The 21,924-nt window shown below is 34.6% G+C and overlaps 1 protein-coding gene across 2 annotated transcripts in view; it reads right to left on the bottom strand.

Annotated features, from left to right (window-relative positions):
• LOC128983426 (vesicular acetylcholine transporter-like) overlaps positions 1-4,885 on the bottom strand; it is a 121,311-nt gene extending 116,426 nt beyond the window's left edge. For both annotated transcript variants that reach the window (XM_054402713.1, XM_054402714.1), the window contains exon 1: positions 4,647-4,885. The gene's annotated coding sequence lies outside the window, so the exon portion shown is untranslated. The remainder of the gene's footprint in view (positions 1-4,646) is intronic.
• Between the last annotated feature and the right edge of the window lie 17,039 nt (positions 4,886-21,924).

Below are 21,924 nucleotides of genomic sequence, written 5' to 3' on the forward strand. Positions count from 1 at the left end.
ATCGTCCCTGGTGCTGGTCCCTGGTGGGTTTGTTTAACTACCACAACTCATGATTCATCGTTACGACACCATCCCTCCCTATCATCAGACAGACTGAGAGGACGAGGACATTTACATACACTCGAGGCACGTCCCTGGTGTTAGTATCTGGTGGCGTTGTTCTTAATACAACAAGTTCTGATCCATCGTTACAACACCACCCCACCCTAACATCAGACAGACTGAGAAGACGAAGACATTTACATACACTTGAGGCACGTCCCTGGTGTTAGTCTCTGGTGGCTTTGTTCTAATACAACAAGTTTTGATTCATCGTTTTAACACCACCCCTCCCTATCATCAGACAGACTGAGAGGACGAGGACATTTACATACATTCGAGGCATGTACCAGGTGTTAGTCTCTAGTGGGGTTGTTCTAAAACAACGAGTTTTGATTCATCGTTACAACAGCACCCCTCCCTAACATCAGACAGACTGAGAAGACGAAGACATTTACATACATTCGAGGCATGTACCAGGTGTTAGTCTCTGGTGGGGTTGTTCTAAAACAACAAGTTTTGATTCATCGTTACAACACCACCCCTCCCTATCATCAGACAGACTGAGAGGACGAGGACATTTACATACATTCGAGGCACCTCCCTGGTGTTAGTCTCTGGTGGGATTATTCTTCTACAACAAGTTTTAGTTTTGATTAATCGTTACAACACCACCCCTTTATCATCAGACAGACTGAGAGGACGAGGACATTTGCATAAATTCGAGGCATGTCCCAGGTGTTAGTCTCTGGTGGGATTATTCTAATACAACGAGTTTTGATTCATCGTTACAACACCACCCCTCCCTATCATCAGACAGACTGAGAGGACGAGGACATTTACATACATTCGAGGCATGTCCCTGGTGTTAGTCTCTGGTGGGATTATTCTAATACAACGAGTTTTGATTCATCGTTACAACACCACCCCTCTATATCATCAGACAGACTGAGAGGACGAAGACATTTACATACATTCGAGGCATGTCCCAGGTTTTAGTCTCTGGTGGGATTGTTCTAATACAACGAGTTTTGATTCATCGTTACAACACCACCCCTCCCTATCATCAGACAGACTGAGAGGACGAGGACATTTACATACATTCGAGGCATGTCCCTGGTGCTAGTCCCTGGTCGGTTTGTTCATCTAAAACACTCCATGATTGTATTTCAACACCATAATTCCCTATCATTAAACGTACTGAGATGACGAAGACATTTAAATATACCCGAGGTACATCCCTGGTTGGATTGCTTATGTACAACATGCGATGATTCGTTGTTGTCACACTCTCACTCACTATCTTTAGACATATTCAGAGGACGAAGGACGCCCCTGAGGCTAGTATCTGGTGGGTTTGTTCATATATAACTTGAAAAAAGACTTTCTATATTTTTAATTTATAATACAAAGATTCCTAAAAGGAATAGTTTTACAATTGTTCTCAGGTTTCGCTCAACTTTCGTACTAATATCAAGTTGGTTAGGGCCTCATTCAACAATTTCATTGTAATTAATCGACTTTATGCCCTTAAAGGGCTGTGGAATGTATCGCAGCCCTCCTTTCACAGCTGCCATTAAGTGATTAGATAATTTGTTTGTGTACTTGTGTGACAGAAATACGCCTAGTACGAAATTAATTTAGCTTATAATATAACATACTGGCGAGATATTGTTGATCAGGTTGAAGACATGATTCTGGTGCATACACGACCTTTCAAAGCGGCAAAACTGACGTTGGATCATCAAGGAAACTCCTTTAAGCAAGTTTGGAGTTATATGTATTGAGTGAGATTTATAAGCTGCTCAGCTAAATGCATCAAAGACACCTTGGAATTGTTTTCAATAATGAAATCCATGCAAGCTTGGAATGTGTAAATATTTTCTTCTCTTAACAAGCAAGGGTGGCAACAAACTCAGACATGCACGTAGGCTAAGAGTGGTGAAAGTTGTGACTATGATGCCTTGATAAAAGTGACAATTAATCTAGGCAGGACTCGTAATGTGTTATTAGTAAGACGACCGTCCTCAAAAAGATTGATACATCAAAGGCACCACGGAATTGTATGGAGAATCTGCAATGGCTACGTACAATATCTAGGCAAAACGCTATCTGCTGGATTTTGTCATCACTCCATCTTGGCAGGGGCTAAACACTAGCAGGACTAAGCAAGTGCCCGCACAACACCATTTTATATTCTCTGCTATGAGAAGTTATTTTTTACTTAATCCAAATTAAATGTGTATTATTTCACTGGTCATGGACGAAACAAGTTCATGTTTATGGTAAAATACCTGCTTCCTTTACTTCATTGCCGATCACCTGGTATGTATTTTAGAATACTTGTCTACACGGTTTAGTTTTATTAGGAATTCGTAATGAATGAGATTAAATTTTATTTTGTAAGACACAACCCATGAATGATGATGCATCTATATGGAAAAATAACTATTGCATTTTTCTATTAGATATATGTTCAGTTTATAAAACCTGTAGTTGATTGATTAGGTACTGGAATCTCACCTGTAGATAATAACGGATGATTTACTTTTGATGTATGCTTGTACAATATATACTCTTTGAATGTTTCAAAACACCATATTTATTCAATAGGGTTTTCATAATAAACACCCACTAACGCTACACAGAAGTATTCTAAAACGCACATCAGCTCATCGGCAATGAAGTAAGGAAAGCAGCGGTATCAACATATTACCTTGTTTTGTTCATAAACAGTGAGTCTATGTATTTTTCATTTGGGGGTCGTTTAACACGCCGTAGGCCTATGTTTGAATTATACCAGACTGTCAGGAGTGCATACTATGTGAATTGTCTAATAATTATGTTATATAGATATAATTTGGCACTAATCTTTGGGAAAAGCTCTCGGATCGTACATAACCCAACCGACCTGGTGGGCCTTGTGAACATTGTAACTATAAACGTGCTATATGACTGATTTGTCAATAATCATGGTACGTTTGGATAGAAAACGTCGACTATTTGTACAGAAGCTACTTTTTAAAATCATTCTTAGCGTATTTAGTAACACATCTCCAATCATCTGTTGGGTAAGCGGAGCATCCAGAGAGTTGCTAAGCTACTACAGTATTATAAACATGGACACTGTGTGGAGTTGACTTTTAATCAAAACATGTTTGCGATGTTCTCTTAGAGTTTAGCGATCGGCAAAGGTGGTGAACATAGCTTATATCATTATAATACGCTCGCAATACATAAGTGTCAGGGGGAACATAAAGTCAAACAGTAGGTAAATATATTAATTAGGAAATAGAGAGCAGACGGCTTTCCTATAAAGCTAAATGAGAATTGAGAACTTACGAATTAGTTCACATTCTACACTTCTTCAAATTTACAGTTTTTAAACTTGTATGTTAATAGAACCGCGTGGAAAAATTAACCATTGATATTTAATCAAGTTATTAAATTACATATAACAATAATGTACTTTTTGTTCAATATCAAAAAGTGAATCTTCTATTACTTGTGAAGTATTATGGAAATTTTTCCTCAACAACAGAAGCTGTTAAGACGAAATAATTCAACTATTCTAATAATTAATTAAACTCTGGATAAATTTGATTTGATTTGCAGACTTCGGTTTGTCTGTAATTGTTAGGGTTAAAAAGCTAAACATTTATATATTATAAAGTCGGTAAATTATAACATTGTCTAAATTGTTGTTATAATGAGTAGATATATCCCACCAGAGTGGGTGTGTTTGTATTCCAATACCTTTTAACACTGTTTAACACGAGGATTTAAGCTAACAAATATTATACATTTAAATTTTGATAATTAACACATTGCCTTTTTTCGTTAACTATTAAATTCCAGAAACCATTCAGCACAACAAAGCATGTTTCCAAACTTACTTCATTATCGAAGTAGCTAGTTTTCTACAGTAATTAACGAAACGTTATTAACAAGACTTATATAGTTTTCAAGTTGTTAAAAACAGAACTATTCCACAAAGTCATCAAGGAATTTCCGTTTTATGAACAGAAATCGTGTTTCCGAAACAAGGTATAACCTTTGACTATCAATACAACTTCAGTATCCAATAGTCAATGGTATAACTGAATTCAGTTCACCAGAGGCACTGTGATTTGAGAGAAGGTCAGCTGAAGGGCACGTCCTCCCCTCCACCCCTAGTTAACCTTTAAAGTTTAGTATCATAAATTCGTATTTTTATTTAATTTTAAAGCACTTCAAAATGTTATAGGATTTACAAAATTAAACTATATAAATAAGTACCATTCACTAATTGAAAACAAGCGTCCACTCCTGGTAGTGAAAAACAAAATGGCGCCCGACCATTTGGCCCAAGGCAGACCAATGGCAAAATAGGAGTGTTTTCTAAAGTCCATTTTCGTTCATTATGTATCAAGTAATATGTATTTACTTCTGAATCCACGTTTTTAAAATTGACTATTGATATTGTGTGACATTTTACTGGTGACCCGCCTACCTAACCTAAGGTCCAGTAACTACGTCTAACCCCCTCCCCCTCAACCCTCCTCATGTTAGTACATCACGTTTATGGCTTATGTGGTATCAGTTAGAGGTTTTTATAGGTGGGTTACCTGTGTCGGTGAAGGAGGCCCCTAGTTTGCTAGAGAGGAGTCCTCGGAAGACCCGTTGAGGCGAGGCCGTTGCAGCAGACGACACTAGACCTCCCAGCGCCTCCTGCAGCCGTCCTCTGATGCCGCCTCCCTCGTCCTGCTCTAGCGCCTCCGTGGTGGATGCCGTCGCCGTCGCCGTCGCCGTCCACTGACCACAACTACACCACAGCAGCAGCGATGAACCCCCAGCAGTGTCGAGGGTAGCTGGTTGACTGGAGGGGCGGGGTTCTTGACGTCTCGACGGCGACGACTCCTCACGCCCCCAGCCACGCGTCTGCGCCGCCCCCACCGTCCCCACCGCACTATTGGCCGCCTCCGACGTGCGTCACAGTTCCCGCCCTTGTACCCACATCCGGATAATGCACAATTTATTAGGGAGCGACGATTCCCCTTTTGTGGAAGAATCCTGCTAGCCTAACCATCGCCTGTAAATCATAAATTTGAGGTACTTGGCCCACTCGACAAATCAGAGTTCAAAAGGTGGCCAAAGAATCTTCGATTTCCACCGAATGTCTTCAAGTGTTTGAAAGTATAGCGAGTCTTTTTTTCTCTTCTCGCCAGACATTTCTAGTTCAGCAGTGTTGAAAACAAGTAAAATATTAGTTATTTGAAATCCCTTATTTTTCTAAATAAGATTATTCAAATGTTTAATGTATACAATATTTTACTTAAATAAACATCTCTACTATAAAGAATATTTTCTCATAAACTCACTGCCCTTATGTATCCATAGATACAGAACAGGTCGTCTCAAGAGCGGAACTTGGAGTGATTGTTCGGCGTTTGGAATAGCTACAGTACGACAAGGCATTCTAATCAAAACGTGTTTTTTATTTTATTTTAAAATTCTCACAAACTAATATAAAACATTCGACATAAAAACTTCATATAAAAATCACTTTAATACACAACTGTTTTAAATCTCCTCATTGACTTATATCGGCACATCTAGTCAACACAAAGTATTAAGTACTTTCCAGGGAACGATTCTGAGACGAATTTCTTGGTTTATTTTACGTTCCACAAGATATATTTCCCAAAGGAGCTTGATGCCTTTTCCCTTTATTGTTGCTGAGAGTGACGGGGGAGTCGGTGTCAGCGATGAGAATAGTTTTAGACACAAGCCTAAAACAATGTTCAGGCAATTATTGTAGATTTTACATAAATGGTTTTGTGAAATTGCATACATTTGAAAATGTATTGGATGTAAGCTCACAAAAAAGTGCATATGAATCGTTATTGATTTGACCCGACCTAGTAATTAGAGATTTAGAGCTTTTTAAATCACCAATTAATTAAGAATCCTAATTTGTGAACCCTCGCTGTTAAGTGAGCAGATTCCTGCAATTTAAAGTAGGACATAACAACAATCACAGTTAACCTGGCTGTAATTGGATTGTATAACCAATTAGCAAAGAACCTGATGACTTAATTTTAACAACGTTTACTCTTTATGTAGCCATCATTACTCGTATCGTCAAAAGTCAAAACAAATCTTTTGCAATAAAAAGGTGTCATACTGAGATAAGTTATTATTTTTGATGGTAAATGATAAATATTTATTAACGTTTTAAAAACAGTCATAAGTTATCTATTTCGCTGGAACAGATAAACCAATGCAGTTCGGAATATAAATATTTTCTTATAGTTATAATATAGATTATTTTGTATCTAAATGATTAAATGAGACAATGTTTAGATTGTCGCCTGACTCGATACAGTTGTAGAGGCAACGTGTATAATGTAGAGTAACTGTTTCGTGTGACCTTTTTCTGACTTACCCCAGCCCAGAGCTCATACCACATGATTATACACACGTTTATTATGCATACGTTTACCCACACGTTATGCACCCACGTTATTTTAAACTCAACATCAGCTGATGTCTGCCACTACGGTTACAAGTCGAATACATCTCTTTGTTTCGTAAAACAGATTTATCATTACAGTAAAGCTACACAACGCAAAGGTGGGTTATAAATAAGCATAAATTAATCAGAATTTATAAGAATTAATTTAATTAATTAATTAAATTTAATTAATTTAATTAATAAGAACGATTAATGAACAATATAAATATTTATGATGAAATAAATTTTGGAATAAATAATATCGATAATAATATTTTTCAAACTACTTTTCATCGGTATGTAATTACTATTTGTGACTAGATTTTCTGTTTTAAAATATAATTTTAGTATTGTCTTACAACAATATAATATTTTTGTGGTACTTATCAAATTAATATTGTGAAAATAGTATTATAACTTAAACAGTTTAACAACACATCTCATTTATATGGGTATGGGCTATCTGTGCCCATATTTCTCATAAGAACAAAACAATATGATTGAGTCACTCACGAAGTGTGCTACTTTAAAAATAAGTTTTTCTTATTTTATTTTTTGATACTATTATAGTTGATGTGTCATAAAATATTCTAAACTTGTCAGTCGTTTGTCCAGCTTGGTAGAGGATATAAATAAATAATTAAAATCAGCGCACTCTGCTAGTCGCCAAATTTAACTACTTTTATTGTTATTCCAAAACTAGGTTGTCTATTACCCCCCATAACTAAAGGTACAGCAGTACCTTCACACACTGCACAGTTGCCAAGACAACAATCAAACGCGTAGACGACGAGGACCTGGCGCTGTCTGGAGAGTAGACTAATGAGCAACGCTCACTGTCTATGTCTATATTAACATCGCACTTGTAGGTCTCTATTATACGTCACAACTTTGTTCCGGAAACTTTGTTTTGATAAGTCATACACCGAGATTTATCAATCGAAACTTTTTGAAATTAAATCGAGGAATTTCCTTCAAGATGGTTGGGTATAGTTCCACACATTAAATATAATGTTAGTATACGTAGCCTATGTGATTAGGTCTAGAAAAGGAATATTCAAATAATTTAAATATGCTGCAATGTATTAGCAATAATATGCCATATAGAAGTATATTACGAGCATTAAAGTTATTATTAAAATATGTGCTGTCATCTGGGGTTTTCAAGTTAAGCAGTCTGTATAAACTAACTCATAACATAGTTTGATATACTTATTTCAAACACAAACCATCCTTTTTTTGTTCAGGTGGATAGAATAGTGTCAGTTACATAAAATAATGCATTACAGTGTGAAAAGTATTTATCGACGTGATTAAAATGTCAAAGAAGCTTTAAGTCTAGTAACATTGTATTTAACACAATATTACTAGACTGTAATAGCTGTAAAAGTGTTTACAAAAAAAAATCAATAAACTGTTTTAGTCGTATCATTTAGTCGTGTTTAGTTGTGTCATTACAATACAAAATAAACCCATATAAATATAAAATAAATAATCCAAAATATAAACGTATTCCAAAATTCAAAAATTAAATGTTTTTTAAAATGTTTAAGTATATGCAAGCAGCAGCCCATTGAGCTTTAACCCATTGGGGAAGGAATTAATCCGCTACCTGCAGCACCCTCTGGCGGCAATTAATTTTACCGAATTTGTACACTTTTACTCTAACTGCTATAGAAAGAAAACCTTAGGTAATAAATTAATAATTCTTTCACCATTTTGTTCGCAGTAAAATTGTCTACAGAAAAGTGTTAATTGGATAGTCAAAGCTGTAAACTAAAAAATATATATATATATATAAAGATTATAAAAATAAAAATTTTAAAAACAATATTTTGAAAGTAAACTTGATATACAAATTCCAAGATTAATCCAGACACCAAATAACACTACTATTATAAAGGTCGATCGATTCCCTACGTAGAAAAATCAAAAGTTGTGTACTTTAATAAGTGATAACATTAAAAAAAAAATTGTTTGTTTACCTTACCGCAGCTGATTTTTGGTGATATGTGGTTTCCATGGCAACATAAAATTGTTTGTTATTCGCTAAAATAAATGAGTAAATACGCAAATCAAGAAGCAAGATATTTATAAACATTATAATAGTAAGAAGAAACAAAAAGGGCGAAAAATAATAATAACTAAATAAAAAATGGCGCTGCCTAGCGGTGACACGAGCGGCTCTCGTAAGTCGGCCTCCGGGCCTGCAGCGGCCGTACGAGTAACGCTCGTAAGTCGGCGCCAATGGGTTAATATGCAAACCTGTACCAGGTTGGTATATAAGTTCAATTGCACACAAAGCATTTAACTATCGAACAAAGTTGTTCTGTATAATATGCCCCATTTGACACATTGGTGATACACAACTGAAACAAAGTTTTACTGTATAATAGGCCCCATTCGACAACATTGGTGATGCACAACTGAAACAACCTTGTACTGTATAATAGGTCCCATTTGACAACATTGGTGATACACAACTGAAACAAAGTTGTACTGTGAAATAGGCCCCATTTGACACATTGGTGATACACAACTGAAACAAAGTTGTACTGTATAATAGGCCCCATTTGACAACATTGGTGAAACACAACTGAAACAACGTTGTACTGTATAATAGGTCCCATTTGACAACATTGGTGATACACAACTGAAACAAAGTTGTACTGTGAAATAGGCCCCATTTGACACATTGGTGATACACAACTGAAACAAAGTTGTACTGTATAATAGGCCCCATTTGACAACATTGGTGAAACACAACTGAAACAACGTTGTACTGTATAATAGGTCCCATTTGACAACATTGGTGATACACAACTGAAACAACGTTGTACTGTATAATAGGCCTAATTTGACAACATTGGTGATACACAACTGAAACAAAGTTCTTTTGTGTAATAGGCCCCATTTGACAACGTTGTTGATACACAACTGGAACAACGTTGTACTGTATAATAGGCCCTATTTGACACATTGCTGATACACAACTGAAACAAAGTTGTACTGTTAATAGGCCCCATTTTACAACATTGGTGATACACAACTGAAACAACGTTGTATTGTATAATAGGCCCTATTGGACAACATTGATGATCCACAACTGAAACAAAGTCATGACTTGCCTACAAATTGACTAAGATATGGCATTTCATTTAACCACAATCACTAAGTATACACGTAAACAACAGCTTAGATACAGCCGAGTAGTCTAGCAACAATGAGCAACTTGTGATCAAGTCGTGGACGCATCACCCGTGCAACGAGGTACAGTAATCACATTCTGGCGACCTGTAGAACCGTAGGTGAGGTTGGCTAAACCCGTAGCCACCTCTAATACACATGTGTACTAGAGGCTATGCTAAACCACAAGTGAATATCCTATTGTGTTAACGCACTGACACTTTAGTTTATGGTATCCCTCATAACGCAACAAAAACTACTTTTTTAAATACATTGGGGGCTACAATAGCACTGTTTCTCCCGAGGACGAAAACAAAAATCCTGAGTCAAGGACACCACCTTTACATATTTTTTTTGGCTGTTGCATTAGTCCGCTTATTTTGCCGAAGAAATTTTCCTATTCCTATTTTATTTCAATTGACAGATATGTAACCGTTTCGTTCCAAAATATTTTGTGTTCATCATCGAGTCAAATCGTATATATTTTACACCAATCGATGCTTTAAGACGAGTTGAAATGTCAACGAATTTAAGAAATAAAATTTAAACTTATTACAGTATTATGTTTCCAAAATAATACATATTGCATCCAAATTACAGTAACAGCTAGCTGTAAGTATGTAACAAAAAAGGAAACTATTTTGGGACCTAATTTTTTAAAGGAAACAATCTACGAAATTCACATTTTCTGTCGCTTTAGCATTATGGTGCAGTATAAAGAAAAACATGGTTCGTAAGATAGATGAAATGAATCGACCCTCACTCATTTCTCGACCATGGCGTGCCTTGGTCGTTGAGCTAGTGTTGAAAAGAGTCATTTGAGAGATTATTATGTTTCTTGTTACAGCCTAATATAATTACTGTACTTGGTATTTCAGTTCATCTAAGATGCCATCTATTGCCGTACAGTTGTATGGTTGTATTAATGTTCGCGGTCCTCTGATACATCAGATGTTTTCCTCGGTTTCCAACCAAAGCGTGTTTCAATTAAATACAATCACATTATGTACTTAATTGCAGCAATTTGTAAATTTTTCAAATCTTTTGCTCAACATGCAAAATAATAACAGCCCCCTAGTGAAGTGAAATAAAGGATCATACAATGTTATGTTGTGGAATGTGCTATTAAAAAAAAATCTCTTAAGAACGACTTTTAGCGATGTAAAAGTATAACCAACTCCTAACGCTTCAAACAGGCACAAAATCATAACATTTCTACAATATAATTGTTATCTAAGTCATCATTCCAACAAAGTTGAGTTCAACTACAAAAATACAGAAAAATACCCCTGCTGCAGCAAACCTGTCGTCTAAGTGGATTTCCAATTGTTTGGATTGAATTTCAATTAAATCTATTTAAATAACATTAGGTTTAACGAGTACCTAGGTTTGCTGCTACAAATAGACTATTAAAGTGGGTTTTTCAGTAAAATATTTAGAGCTTAGTATACAATAAATAAATTTGCCAAGTTTGATGATAATATATCCATAAACAAGCAAGCTACAACATTTTATAACATTCAATTCAATTCAATTATCAATTATTTAAGATGGGGACGCCACTATGTGCGTATTTTAACACAAATATGAGTGAAGGATGAGTGTAGGATGAGTGTCGCGATCTTGTAGCCTTGTTAGTGACTAAGGCCGACATGTTCCTTAGACACAGCTGTTAATTAATAACCCATACAGCTAATGGCAACTAAGGGACCTACAGTTTATAGTGGAATCCGAACCACATTTTTTCCTTGTAATTTACGAATTGGTCTCCATTAGAATAACATGGGAATTTTAAATTTAAAATTTTTTGAGTTTTCTCCTATACCAATAACCGTACCAAAACACTTTGATATACTAAATCATTTGCTTTCTTTTAAGCTCTTTAAAAAGGTCTAGAGAGAACTTGGGAAATTTTGTGTTTCGTTATGTGTACATAGATAAAAAATTGATGTTGAAAGTTAATGCTGTTTCTGGCTTCCACCTACACTAATAGCTACCGGTACTTCCCTATAGGGAAATTCGCTAAAAGTAAAATGAGCTATTGTTTTTAAATGTTGACCTCACGAAATTATTTCATACCCTCCAAGTTGGTTAAGTACATACGGTTTACGAATATTATGTGACACAACATATTAACCAAAAATGAACATAGTTACCAATTTAAACAATATTACCTGTTTTCCACTGTAAACAAAATATATTGCTCTATTCAACAGATTGCTGTAACTACCTATAACAATGATTTATCCTCGGCTCAACGATAAGCCGAGAAATCCTTCTAAATCTCAAACTGCCAAACTCCAGATCAACCTCAACCGATCGCCTCCCTAGCTATCGATTTTTGATCTCCAAGGTGCAAGGTACCTTCAATCGGTGTAACATTTCATTGCATTATCACACCTAGGTTTAAAAGTTGACCTCATCATCATATCTAAAGACAGTTTGTTTTTCCAAAACGTTCTATACTAAAAGTTAATTTTTAACTTGAATTATTTTTACAATGGTTCCATCTTTATAACTATTGTTTACAATTAATCAAATAATTGTACTAAAATAATGCTTAGAAAGCAATTCAAAAGAATTTAGAATTAAACATGAGGACATATTTTTCTGTATAACCTAAATCTGCACACATCCTTTATTAAATACTAAGTCTTAAGATTTAGTTTAACATATTTTACAGGAAAAATAAATAAATACAAAGTGATTTATTCTGTAATCTGTGAAATTTTAATCCTCTTATGCTATTCGCTGTTTATTTTAGTTTTACATACATATACATATACATACATATACATACATTTTTTAAATTATGAGTCATGTTATGCACAGTTTCAGTTAGTTTAGATTAAAGCAAATGTGCGAATAGCTACATGGAAATCGATGTATATAAGGTTAAACAGTACACATCCCTTGGCACCTTGTCATACATAGTCCCAGGCCAGGTATTTCAGTCCAATTAATTCAGTTCATCGGTAGAAATAGGCTGTAGGATATTTCATAGTTCCCAAGCTCGATGGCTTTCATTTTTCACCAACAAGTAAAACAGTTTCTGGTGTGTAGGAAATTATCAACAGGAGTGAGAAAAATAATAACACTGAGTGTACGAGTCAAATGTAAAACAAAGAAAATACGTCTCTGAAAAAAAGAAGAAAAACGTTCTGATGATGTGAAACGTGTGTACTGTAGAATCTGTAATTACCGAAAAAATATACCCCGTTTTGAGCGTCGGGTTACTGAGGGTAGGAAGGAGGGTTAAAGGTGAAAAATAGAAATTTGTAATTTTGTTCTTTTGGTATATTTCGAAAACTATGCAATTATATGCAAAAACAATATTAATTTCAATTGAACTAATTTTTATATACACAGATACTGTTCTGCGTTTTTTAAACACGAATTATGATTTTAGTTACCTTGAAAGTTAGTGTTCAATCCCCACCCAGCCTCGTTGTCTTCTCAAGAACACTACTTTTTTATGGAAAAAGAACCTTTAAATGGCCTAAAGACTAAGGCCTAAAGACTAAGGCCTAAACAATCCTGAGGAATCAGGTGTCCCTCATTCACACTTACAAACACGACCTCCACTTTCATCAATCGGGTCAATCTTGAATTTTGGGGTCTCGTTCATAGAGTTATTGTTCCCGATGTTATCTAGGTAGTGCCGTTTAGATCCGCTGTTGCTGTTGCACACAAAAACCTGCCATGAAAGATAATTAGATCTGATGTTAAAGGGTATATTTTTCTTTCATGACTCTTAGTGTATATTTTCTCACAGTAGAAGTGCAGTGCTTTACATAATCACATTCAACAGCAAGTTACTAAGGTATCTTTCAGTGGAGACTGCCTTCATGTTGATGGTTAAAGGCTGGATGTTCTGGTTAATGTCAGGATCATTATTAAAGCCTAATGGAGTTATAAATTTTCAAAGGGAAGACTTTTTTGTTTGGTTATCCTGGACTTTTTTATAGTACTGTACCGAGTTTGACACTACAGGCTGGCTTTCTGTGTGCGTAAAAGCATTTTCCCGAGTTTGAACAGTTTCTGGGTGATTCTCCTGGTATTTTGAAGATGCTGTTTCATGCACTTATGGGTGGTTCTCTTCATAATATTTGGAATCGTATACTTGATACATTGCTAAATTATATTTCTGGTTATGCTTTACTGTTTTTTTCTTCAAATAAACTGGTAAACCTGGCACAACATTTTTTGTTAGTCTGATAACCTTCAAGTGGTCCAGTTTTCATTGTATATATTATGTTTGCACTGAGTTGAATGTTAAAGTAACTTTTGTGAAATATTCAGTAAAATGCAATCTTTTAGCCTGATGTCTAAAATGTATTAAACCAATTTCTCAATAAAAATAAACATTAATTACAAATTAGGAATATCAATCCAATCGCTATATTAGTTCACTTAATTCGCCAAAAACACGTTTTATTGCATAAGACAATATTTTTGACAGTAATGAGTTACTGTTGAAAACCAATAGCGAATAACTTACACTTTAACAGCTTAAATTTAATCAATGAAATGAAACTTAGCCTACTACCATAAACAAGTCAGTATAAGTTATAATTTGAATTACAATGTTATATTTAATCCGAAGTATAATTTACTCGAATGTTAGTTCATAATAATTAATTATAATACTCGAACTACCAATTATACACTATCCGGATGTATTATTATCAAACGATAATAATAATGAGAACAGTTTCATGCAGTTAAGTAACGAATACAAAATTAATGGACGGGCCATGAATGAAAACGAATCGTGATAATGGCTGCGAATAATTTCTGGGTAATGAATTATTCTGACTCAACGAATGAGATACCATTGTTGACCTTTGGCAATACAGTTGATGCCTTTGAAACATACTAATCTCAAAGATGGAAAATAAATATCTTTAAATTTATTTGTGGATTCCATAACATGTTTTCTATAGTAGCCGTTTATAATTTACAGTAGGGTGGTTTTCAAAGAACCCTCACTAGTTGTAGAGATTTTAACAATGAAAAATAAGCAATAAATTTGTAAATACACTTTGTAGAAGAAAACATCCCTCCAGGAAACCTTGGCGTGCACCATTTGTTGTTCTAAACAGATTTGTACGCTTTGAAATTGCACTGACATTAGACTAAACTAAACAACTAGGCTATATCATTTTATACAACAATTTAAATACTCTTCCAATTTCAAATATTAAATTCTTTTCCAAACTCCAAAATACTTGAAAGGAATCTAAATACTGTAATTAAATTTTAATATTGTACGTCATATCCTACAGCACATGTCATTGGTTTTAGTTACGGAGTTCTTTTTAAACATGCCTAATGTATAATCGTATCTATAAAACACATTAAAGCAAACAACCCGACTAACAACAATACGAAGATATCCAAAGTTGCACATTGTTATTTCTTTATCCATTGCCTTTACTCTCTAACACGCTAACTAGCTAACTACCTAGTGTATCTGTTCTTATTGGGAAGGGGTTATTCTTGATGACGTCACTAGACAAATGTAAAGTTCTTGGCCGACTTTACGAAGGTGGCTCACCATACCCAACACTTCCAGTGCTCAGTAAACCAGGCACTTTAACGCCTTAAGGTTCAAGCCGGTTAAAACATTCACTTCTTAAACTTTCCTTCTATTTTTAGGCTACATTTAGTTAGTACAACCGGTAATTTCTTCCGGTAAAGGAAGAGAATCGCCTTCCCGACCAAAGTATTGTGATTTTAGCCAAACTACTATTTTTAGTATAGCCTCTATGTCTCACTACAGCCCTCAGTTTCTACTTTTCGAAAAAGGTTTCATCTAAAAAAAAGGAGTATTGCAATCTGTTATATGAGTGAGAGATGAAGAAAGTATGTGCTCACAAGTCTGCACCTGTAACCTTTCTCAATTGAAACTTCAAGCTCAAACGAAATTGAGTCATAATTACTGGATTTAGTGACAATAAAATATAACCTCTTGCAGTAAGAGTGATGCTAATATTCACGCGAGAGTTTGCAGAAGACTGATTCCCGTTCATCAGTCACGTCAGCTCTGCTGATCTGCTGATCCCACCGTCAGTCTGATGTTATCAGCACGCTCTGGTGTCACGCACTGACTCGCAATTCTTACATTGTTATTCCGGTGTTTGAGGGTTACAAGATATTTCACCTTTATAACGACGTTCTATAAATATCAAAAAGAGTATTGGAATGCGAATACTTGTTTAACGGGAACATGCTACATTAGTAATATAGCAGTATATTGCACAGTAGTATAGTAATATAGCACAGTATATTGCATTATTCCTTTAGTGGTTTGAAAATTGAGAAAAAGACATTGATTACAAATAAGCCTATCATATTTTGTATGGATGTGATTTGTCAGACTTACAGACGGGATGCATATTCAGCTAAAAAATGCTGCTGTAGTTGAACAACTTAATAGCAACTTTATGTCAGTTTCTTTTAGGTAAGAATTTTTATCATTTTTGGCACACTATTATTATATGATTTACTTGATGAGATACTTTGATTTACATGACAACGTTTAGTTATGTATTCATGTAAATAATCGTTTCCTAATCAATATATAATACCAGACATCAACAATTAACCAGTTGTCTAATAAAACTTGCTCGTTCGTAACATACAAAGTTTTCCTCGTCTATGGAAGGTAAAAGTAACCGTGTGCCATTACAGACGTCACTAGCTGTGATTGGTCGTGGAGTGTTTTGTCGGGACCAATCGTGTGTCGTGTAGTGACGTTCTTTCGTGATTTTATAAAAACGGTCTGCTACAGGACTAATATATTCATTAACACCCGGAGGAATTTTCCTTGTCAATTAGCCAGGTTTATTAGTACTGAACGTGTGTGGTTTACTCACGACCATTTTACATAGGATGCCAACAAACATTCCAGACTCTGAAGGTATAATAAGGTGTATCAGTTTGAGGCTGCGGTGAATGTAAAACCTTATATTAATATTTCCCAAAACATTCATACAAATCTTGAATGCTTTTTCTCAAGCTTATTAATTGAAGGTTGTCAGTGGTTACTTTTCCTATCCAAGTGAGTCCAACCAAATAGTAGTTACGCTACGATCGCGTAAAGGCTAAATACGCGAGTTGCATATACTTAAACATCCAACAGGTAAATAGAAATGATGCTTGATCTGTAGGTTTGCTTCGGTGGGGGTAAAATAGTAAGATAGTGGTGAGTAAAATAATAAGTATAGTGGAGGTGATTCGCTGATCTATTAAGATCAATTTGACATAATTATGTTTCGTAATTAGTACGTATTTATGAACTATTTTGTTGGTCGTAAAATCAATGCATTCTACTGGAACATTTTACGCCTAACGATGGGGATGGAGAGACTGAACATGTTCAATGGTGTCAAATTTTCTCGTGTAACATAACACGATTCAAACGTCAAAACGTATAAATAAATCTAGTTTTATACTATGTAATTATTAGTATATAAATGTTAAGCCCAGACTGATGGGTGGTAGTACGGGCCCCGTGCCCCACCATCGCGCCTCTGGTCGATATACATGAATATTTCACAGCACTCCTCCCAGGAATTATTCACACAGAGAGTCCGATATGGAGACTTCTGATAGTTGCGTTTAACAGACATGCTTTGTTAAGCTTTCAATTAAACATCATTACTACCTCGGTGGGTTTTTATGTATTTATTTCAGTTATAGCAACGTGGAAACTCCCAGTTTTCCGTAGTTGACAAATTATATTTTGAAATAGGTATGAAATTATTATTTTGGTACTAGCAAAATAACCCGTCCTTCGTACGGGGTTGACATATACGTATACATTGCTTATTGCAGTTATACTCGTACTTTGTGTTTGCAATGGGAGAGGACACGGTTTGAGAAAATTTGATTCTTTTAATTTACGGTATGCTATGATATAACACATCTACCATAGCCATAATGTTCTACCACTACACCTAAGAAAAAAATTAAATTATTGAATATTTGCACAATATCATAAAATTATTTACAAATTAAAAACATTAAGTTAACTGTAAACAATCCTACTTTGACAGTTTTCATTGTGTATCACAGCTTATTGTCACTGCTTGGTTTAAACCAGCTGTTGTCTTAAATGCAAAAAATATATAAATAGTGCTGCACCCTGTTGATAAACCTTATAACTTTTTTATTATATTGAGTGTCATAGAACTAACTTGTGTAGTTGAAACTGATGTCAAAATTTTTTAATTCCTTTTAAATATGTGAACATACTAATATTAAACAACTCATAAGGTTAACATGGGACACTCCATAGCCACTGGTGCGGAGCCCGAAAGGATTTTTTAGATAAGAATGTTATTTGCGAATGTGAGCAACCATCATACCAATTTCAGCCCAATCCAACCAGTAGTTGGACTGAACTTCAAACAAACAAACGAACAAACAAACAAACACACAAACTTTCACATTTATAATATTAGTATGATTTTAAAAAGTAAAAAAATCATCGCTAATGACCTATTATTTGATGTAATGTTGAAGAGTTATCTTATTTCTGTAGTGTTTTTATTTTTTTTTCTTCCATATCCAAACATAATAGACATTCTCTTGTTTAAAGAGTTTTCAACATAAATTCTTTAACTGTATTATTTAAACGCTTGAAATAAGTAAATTTTGTTCATCAAAGTTACAAATAAGTCCTATGTTTAGGGAAAAACCTTTTAGCTTCCATTATTAAAATTGACTGGTTTGATTTAACCTATGAAGCAGTCTCATCAGTTTTTTTACTACGTCAGAGCATAAGCTTGAGAAGTGCATGTTAGTACAGTGATAAGCGCTATCAAAAGATGATGTGGATCAATATCTTCATAACAAATCATTGTAATTATGACAAATAATAATAAAACCCTAGCTGAAGCATAAGGAAATTACCAATACCTTCATCAGTCTATGATAGCGAACATAACTTTTTCTAATATTTTATAATTTTTTAGTTACAGAGTTATACAAGTAGGTACTTTTTATTTATTTATATTTATGCGTGATTAAGATTACGATTTAATATTTGTGATTTTATCTTACTAATATTTATTTTACTTTTTACTGCAGCATTTACCATCGCATGAAAGACAGACTTAACTGTAAGAGAAACCACATTGGGACAAAGACATGTTATTCCAAACGGATTCCTCCGATGGATTGGAATTGGTACAGATGTAATGTGATGCAATCCACGTGTTCTAAACATTGTCTCCGTCTATTATTGTATGGTTAACTATCTTCTGGCTTGTATCACATACATTCAGTGTCTACATGAAATGAATATGAAGTAGTTTCCATGTCATAGCTGCGTCTCCGTCTATTATTGTATGGTTAACTATCTTCTGGCTTGTATCACATACATTCAGTGTCTACATGAAATGAATATGAAGTAGTTTCCATGTCATAGCTGCGTCTCCGTCTATTATTGTATGGTTAACTATCTTCTGGCTTGTATCACATACATTCAGCGTCTACATGAAATGAATATGAAGTAGTTTCCATGTCATAGCTGCGTCTCCGTCTATTATTGTATGGTTAACTATCTTCTGGCTTGTATCACATACATTCAGCGTCTACATGAAATGAATATGAAGTAGTTTCCATGTCATAGCTGTGTCTCCGTCTATTATTGTATGGTTAACTATCTTCTGGCTTGTATCACATACATTCAGCGTCTACATGAAATGAATATGAAGTAGTTTCCATGTCATAGCTGTGTCTCCGTCTATTATTGTATGGTTAACTATCTTCTGGCTTGTATCACATACATTCAGCGTCTACATGAAATGAATATGAAGTAGTTTCCATGTCATAGCTGCGCAATGTTTCTACGTTTAAACTGCCTTATGAAGATATGCATTACATTAACCAAGTGGTGTTTTACCTCTAGTACTATTTCGAAAATAGTAGTAATAGTAAAACTGTATTAAAAACTTATTATTTAATTTGTTAGCAAACTATCATTATCATGTTTTTTCAAAGTAATATAACCCTTCACGTCCATCCTGTAATTCTGGGTTTTCCATAGCAGAACAGCACAGAAAAGGTATAATAAATACAACAGTTTAAATGTGCTTTTAGGATTCAAAGGCTTATAAGTAAGCCCACCTACAACGGAATATTCCGGGAACAAGGCTACCATTATTGTAAGGATTGTAATTGACTCAAACGACTGAAATTATAGGTTTCGATTTGTAGAGTATCGCAACAGTCTCTGCAGATCTACGCCCCTGATGTTTTATTCATCGGCTTCTTACAAACATATCTCATCTTCCGGTTGTATCTCCAGTGTTACGTGTGTTTAGGAAACCCAAACTAGACCACTGTGTTTGGTAAATCATCATTAGAATGGTTTCTACTTGTATAGTTATTCAGCATCTTCATTTGGTTTTAAAATTGTCCCACTTTGAACTGTATTCATTATAGTGATGTTATCAAGAAGATGTAACTATAAACAAGATTTCCTTGTTATATAACATTGCACAAATGAGGCAATACAAATTATACATGTACGTACGGTGCGTGAGTTAACGCACATTTCGAAAGTGAAGACCCTCAGAGACATCTCTAATTATGCAATGCTGACAATATTGTGTCATTCTTATAATTTTAACAAGTTATTATTACCTGGGGCTACCAAATAAATTTATTTGAGAAAATGTGAACTTAATTGATAACCCAATACAACAGATGTATTTATATCTATCTTGAAGGTTAACTGCAAATAAGGATATCTTGGAAATAATTAGAGATATTAGACTATATCTTTTTTTATGTGATTATTGTAAATTGTCCTTTAAATATAAAGAGAGTAATATAAATTAATTATTGCTACGACTATATGTTTTGAAACGTGTAATTGTTATCCTAGGACGCTAAGGAAATGAGCCCAGGTTTGTTTTTCACATTATTTCAGACTAGACTGAAATCCCCATGAGGCATTATCTCTTAGACAAAATCAATTGGGAATCAAGCATTTTGCAGAATTTGAAATCCGAACCTCACGGACCGAAGTCCCGCGCTCTACCTCTAGACCAGTTTACCCCCCTTGAAATGTGTAATTGATATAACACGATGTTATAAAGGTATAAATACCCCCACCGCAGCAAACCTGTAGACTAAGCGAATTTCCATTTGACTGATTGGATTTACACTGAAATGTGTAGGTACTTAAAAATAAAAAAATTATTCCCTATTTAAATAGAATTAGTTTAACAAGTACTTAGGTTTGCTGCATCAGGGAGGGTAAAACTGTTTTTTTTTTGTAAAATGTTAATAGTTAGTAAGAAATAAAAACATTTTCCAAATTTGATCAAAATATGTTCATAAACAAGCAAACTACAACAGTTGACTTATTCTCCATAAGAATAACATAGGAATTTTAAATTTACAATTTTTGGAATTTTCTCCGTAACCATTAGGCGCATAATAACACTTCAATATACTAAATTATTTGTTTTTTAGAGCTCTACAAAATGGTTTGGAAAGAAAATGCTAAATTTTATGTTTTTTTGGTCAAAAATGGGAAAACCCTATTTTTACCCCATAAAACCCCCCGTTCACATGGTCCGATCATGCTGGATTGCGAACTCGTTCGAATAAACGTAGGTTTACACGTTTGTACCAAATTTCATCAAAATCGGATCATTTTTGCTCGAGTTATCGTGCTAACGGACACACACACACACACATATATATATATATATAAAAAATATATAAATATATATATATATAAATATATATATATATATATATATATGTATATATATGAATTTGAACGGATGGTGATTTTAGCCTCTAGGGACCTCAAAACGAAAAAAAATCGGTCCCGCGTCCAGGTCTTACCATGAGTACTACGGTAATAGCTTATTCCCTATATGGGAAATTCGCTAAAAGGGTCGCGTTGTAAATGAACTAAGGATCCAGCTTGGCTCCGTTGGAACAAAGTTGAAGACGTCATTAGGCATGGAAGACTTCCCAATACAGTAAACCTCATACGCACGTATTTTAATGACATAAACAACACTAATATTGACGGAGAAATACGTAATTTACGTTCAAGCTCGTTTTATTTTAGATGGGAAGTGTTGTATTACTTACGAAGGGATGCTCATTTAAGATTGTAAAATGAATAAATGTGGTATATTTTATTGTCTAATTTATTAGAAAAC

This window comes from Macrosteles quadrilineatus, unplaced genomic scaffold (genome assembly GCF_028750875.1).
Source record: "Macrosteles quadrilineatus isolate MER2022 unplaced genomic scaffold, UCM_ALF_1.0 Scaffold_1__1_contigs__length_201487025, whole genome shotgun sequence".
Lineage (NCBI taxonomy): Eukaryota > Metazoa > Arthropoda > Insecta > Hemiptera > Cicadellidae > Macrosteles > Macrosteles quadrilineatus.